Source organism: Papio anubis, chromosome 2 (genome assembly GCF_008728515.1).
Source record: "Papio anubis isolate 15944 chromosome 2, Panubis1.0, whole genome shotgun sequence".
Taxonomy (NCBI): Eukaryota; Metazoa; Chordata; class Mammalia; order Primates; family Cercopithecidae; genus Papio; species Papio anubis.
The window spans coordinates 108,404,290-108,410,289 of record NC_044977.1 but is presented as its reverse complement, the minus strand read 5'-3'; positions in this window follow the sequence as shown (position 1 = coordinate 108,410,289).

The following is a 6,000-nucleotide window of genomic DNA, read 5'->3' as shown; positions in this document are numbered from 1 at the left end:
TGGCTGGGAAAGGGAAGACCCAAATTCTAGTCTTCTCATGGTAAAATTAGTGATGGTGGTAGTGACTAGGTCTGTAAGGTCCCCTCCAGATCTAAGATTCCCAAAGCTGTGCTGGCCACTGATGAGCCTCTTTCTCTGACGTCCAGCTTTGCCATGTATCTATAGCATTGTCATTAAGCAGTGGTGAACTGTTTTACTGAATCCCTGTTCTAGCATTTCTGGAGAATATTCCAGTTAAGCGGCAGTGCCATTTATCAGGGAAAAGATGTGGTAAGTTGTTGTTATCAACTTAGAGAATTTACCTTTATTCAATTATTTCCTAAGATGGATATGCACTTATCTCTAACTTTGGGAAGGGGGATATAGAAGAATAAGGCTTATATTTTAACTTTTAATTCCTCCAAACGTAAATGTAGACACATTTGTATCTCTGTAAACTTTTTAAAAACCATTCTCATTATTTCAACAATTTAATTTAAAATAATGTTTGGGGACAACTATTCCAGATATGACAAAGTTTTCAGTGCCTCATTCTCTGACATTTTCAGCAAGTGTACAGCCACAACGAAGGCTGAAGTTTGGCAGTACGCTTTTGAAACCACAGCTGTCTTGAACATGCTTTAAATCGTCTTGACTGCACAATGTACTAGAGCAATGAAGTCAATTCTGCAATCCCAGTGAAATGTTCAAGTTTTCTATTTTCTTTTAATTGACTTTGAAGAGCAGTTTATATTTTCTGAATGAATAGGTGATTTTTTGGCTGTTCTTAATTAGGTTCTCCTTTTATTGCTTTATAATCAGATAATATGGTCTATATGATTTCTGCTTTCTGCAATTAATTGAGATTTTCTTCATAGACCAACAGTACATGGTTAATTTTCTATGCTATTTATGTTTCACAAGACAGTATATTCATTCCTTTTTGGATACAAAGTTAAACATTAAACATGTTAACGGTGTTATTTAAAACTCTAGAGCCTTTCTTGTTTTTAGCTAATTGTTCTGTTATTTTCTAGGGCACTGTCTGCTACTGTAATGGAACATTCATGACTTTTTTCTTTGCATTTTTAGCTGTTCTTGATTTACCTCCTTTAAAGCTATACTGTTAGGTACAAAATGTCCATGACTGTTATATATTGTTGGAGATTTTTTTCCTTTCCTCAGTGTGAAATATCCCTCTTTGTCACTTTGGCTTTTTTACCTGACTTCTGTTTTGTCTTAGGTTAATTTAAAAATACTTAAACTTTATTTTTCATTAGTGTTAACCTGGTATGTATTTCTTGACTTTTAAATTTTTCTAAGTAATTTATTTTGGATATCTGTTATCAATAAAATATAGTTGGATTTTTTTAACCCAAACTGAGAGTCAAAGTAATAGGAATACATTTATTATAATTTCTTATGTGTAAACTTCTTCTTGCCATAGTAATTTAAATTTTGCTTGTCTTGTTTTATTATAGATTGAATTTTTCTCCATATTGTTGTATTGATTAAAGCTGTTGTAGAATTATTTTATTAATTTGGAGATAGAAAGATTTGTTCTACTGGCTTTTCTACATGGTTCAAAGGTTATGCGTTCTATTTCAACTTTTCCAGCCTTTCCCTTATACTTCTAACATATATACTTAATGTGTATTTTCTATCAGTGGCAAAATTTAATTATAAGTGAGAACCCTTAACATACTTTCATGATGCTATTCAGATCATTAAGTTTTTTATTCTGTCCTCAATTTTGAAAAATTATTTTTTAAATTGATAATACACCACATAAGAAAAAAATTAAAAGGTACAAAGAGGAATACAATCAAATCTGTCTCTCTTCCATCTCTGTCCCCTAGCCTTTCAGCTCACTTCCCCAGAGGTGACTACTAGTAAATATTTCTTGTGTGTTCTCACAGAGATAGTTTGTGCATTTATAGCCTTGTAGTCAAGCTTTTTTTTTTTTTTTAAGACAATGGTATCATATTCTATACGCTGTTCTGTGTGTTTTGTGTTTTATGTATATATTTTGCTTTTGTTCTCAGCAATATATTTTGGGCATCTTTTAATATAAACATAGGAAACCCCTTTTTTGGTCTGATTGTCTTTTGCTTTTTTTAAAAAAAAAACTGTTTTAAAAGGAAATATATTTATTAAAGAAGTAAGACATCCATATGTCTTTTTTAAAAAAATTAAGACACGCAGTGAAAACTCTAGCTTCTACTCTCTGTTTGCCCACTTTCCAGCATCAAACTAGGAAATCGCTATTTTCATTTTCTTGCATTTTTCTATTGTCCCAGAGTTTTTCTGTACAAGCACAATAAAAATGTACATGTTTTCCTCCTCCTTACTCACAAAAGATAATATAATATAGTTGCTCTTTGAACAACATAGATTAGAACTGTGTGGGTTCACTTAAACATTCAAATTTGTTTCAGTAAATATCTAAGAAAGTTTTTTAAAAATTTGTGACAATTCAGAGACTTGCAGACAAATCACATAGCCTATAAAGAGTGAAAAATTATGAAAAAGTTAAGTGGTGAATGTATAAAATATACATAGATACTAATGCATTTTATTATTAACTATCATGAAGCATACACAGGTCTATTAAGTTGAAATTTATCAAAACTTCTATCCACAAACACAGACCATACATGGAACCATTTGTAGTCCAGAGAAATGTGAACAAATATAAAGATGCAGTGTTAAATCATAACTGCATAAAGTTAACTGTAGTGAATACTGTACTACTGTTATAATTTCATTGCTACCTCCCATTGCTATTGTGGTGAGTTACTAGTTATTAGTGTTTATTTCAAATATTGTGTGCTGTGGGATGCTCATCATCTCCACTTGAGTAGTTCCTCTCTCCACTAAATAGCATATTGCAATAAAAAGTGATCTCTCCCAGTTCTCAGATATTTGTCATATTTAGTGCAATACTGTAAACTTTGAATAACACTATGGGACTCATACAAAGTGCCACTGGTGATGCTGGGAGTGCTCCCAAAAAGCAGACAAAAGTCATGATATTGCAAGGAAAAAAAAATCGGCAGATATGAACTGTAGATTGAAGTTTGCAACTACAGTTGCCCGCCATGTCAGTACAATATCAATGAATATAATACAGTACTGTAAATGTGTCTTCCCTTCCTGATGATTTTCTTGATAACATTTTTTTCTCTGGTTTTTTTTTTTGTAAGGATACAGTATTTAACATACAAAATATATGTTTTAATTGATTGTTGATAGGATTGGTAAGGCTTCTGGTCAAGAGTACGCCATTAGTTGTTAAGTCTTGGGGGAGCCAAACGTTATACGTGGGGAACAGAAAATCAAAAATCTCATGTTCTCACTTACAAGTGGGAGCTAAACACTGAGTACATACGAACACAAAGAAGGAGACAACAGACACAGGCCTACTTGAGGATGGAGAGTGGGAGAAGGATGAGGACGGAAAAAATACCTATTGGACATTTACATTAACTGGGTGATAAAATAATCTGTACAACAAACTCCCACTACACATAATTTGCCTATATAACAAACTTGCACATGTATCCCTGAACTGAATATATATATACAAAATTTTTTCTGGACAAAGTCTCACTTTGTGTGTGTGTGTGTGTGTGTGTGTGTGTATATATATATTTTTTTTTTTAGACAAAGTCTCACTCCTTCACCTAGGCTGGAGTACAATGTCACAATCTTGGCTCACTGCAACCTCTGCATCCCGGATTCAAGCAATTCTCTTGCTTCAGTCTCCCAAGTAGCTGGGATTATAGCACGTACCACCACGTCCAGCTTTTTTTTTTTTTTGTATTTTTAGTAAAGATGAGGTTTTGCCATGTTGGCCAGCCTGGTCTCAAACTCCTGTCCTCAGGTGATCCACCTGCCTTGGCCTCTCAAACTGCTGGGATTACAGGCGTGAGCCACCACACCCAGCTGAAAATAAAAAATAAAATAATTTAAACACACACACACACACAAAAGTTAGTTGTGGTTTTTCACCTGTGTGAGGAGTTGGTATCTCTAACTTTCATGCTGTTCAAGGGTCAACTGTATATACTTGCCTTTTCACATAACAATATATTTGCAGAGAACTTTCAATATTTTACCCATCTAGTTTCTACAGTCATTTTTACAATGGTGTGGCACTTCATCATTTGAGTGTACAATACTTTATTTAATCATTCTGCTGTTAATAAACATTTGGTTTTTGTCTAACTTTTTGCAATTACAAAGATGCTTCAATAAATACCTTTTTTATATGTTATTTTACTCACTTCACAAGTGTATCTGTTCAAATAAATCACTTACGTGCAAGAATATCTGTAAGATAAATTCCCATATGTAGAATTGTGCTATCTTCTTAATGCGCAGTTTTTCTTTATATGGATGTTCTATAATTTACTCAACCAGTTTCTTATTGATAGATATTTGGATTGTTTTCAGTATTGTGCTAATACAAAAAATTATGCAATTAATTTCCTTGTATATAAACAAGTGAAATTTCATTTACGTGCGTACATATTTGTAAGGTCACTTCCCAGATGCATGATTGCTGGGTCAAGGCCACTGTATAACCTGATATGTGTTGCTTGACTTCTCTCACTGCTCTTCATATAGACTTTACTGATCTTACTCTCACCAGTAGCATTTAGGAGGCTTATTTTCTCATTCTCTCACCAAATCAATGTGTTATCAAAGCATTCAAACTTTTTAATCTTATAGATGAAAAGTGTTATCTAATTGTACTTTTAGTTTGCATTTTTCATAGTATGAATGAAGTTGGGTATATTTTCAAATATTTAAGAATCCCTTATATCTTCCTGCTTTTGCCTACTTTTCTATTATATTATTGGCCTTTTTATTGACTTATAAGAATCCTTCGTATATTGAGGATATTGATCTTGTGTAACAAATATTTAATCTCCAAAATCTCTCATTATTTATTGTTGGTAGATGCAATAATTCCTTGGAACTCTCTAATATTAGTTGTCCTTATTTTAAATTATTCTTCTGTTTGTTCTCTTACTCCAAGAATGTGGGCTAATCTTTAAAAATTCCTGTTTATCTGTTTTCTGTGTTTACTCTAAACCAGCCTCAGTGATGATGGAGGAAAGATAGAATGTACTGTCAGGTAATATTTTATGTCTTGGTATAGAGTCTCCACATCCTTCCTAGGGGGAGAGAAGTAAATGCCTTGGGCAATATTCTGCCCCTCTGGCCCCAGAGCCCCCTCACCTTAGCCTGTGGGCCAGTTCAGCCACTGCCTACTTTAGCAGACATAGGTTGGAGAGACCAGAGGCAGGGACTGCCCTGTCACAACAGTGGGGCTGCCAATTACACATTCTGATGTGTGTCTGCGGACCCTTCCTTCTCCTTGTAATCACTGACTCTGAGCTTGGGCTTCCCCGGAATTGTTTCTACCTAGGGATAAGTCCAGACATACTTCTTTTTAGTATGTTTTGCTTTGTTGTGCTTTGCAAACACTGCATTTTTTATAAATTGAAAGTTTGTGGCGACCCTGCATCGAGCAAATATATTGGCACCATTTTTCCAAGAGTATGTACTCACTTCGTATCCGTGTCACTTTTGGTAATCCTTGCAATATTTCAGATGTTTTCATTATCATGTCTAGTATATGGATCTGTTATCAGGGATCTCTGATGTTACTACTGTAGTTGTTTTGGAGTGCCACGAACCATGCTTTTATAAGACAGTGAACTTAATAGGTAAATGTTGTATGTATTCTGACAGCTCCACCAACTAATGGTTCCCCCATCTCTCCCTTTTCTTGGCCCTCCCAATTCCCTGAGATAAAACAAAATTGAAATTAGGCCAATGTCCTCTATGTCTTCATGTGAAGAAGGAGTTGCCCATCTCTCACTTATTTAAATCAAAAACTGTGAGGTAGACATGTCAAAAGGTGAGAGAGGTTGAAAGCTAGGCCACCAGTAAAAGATTGTGATTCACTGAAGGCTCAGACAATCGTTAGCTTTTTTTTTCTAGCAA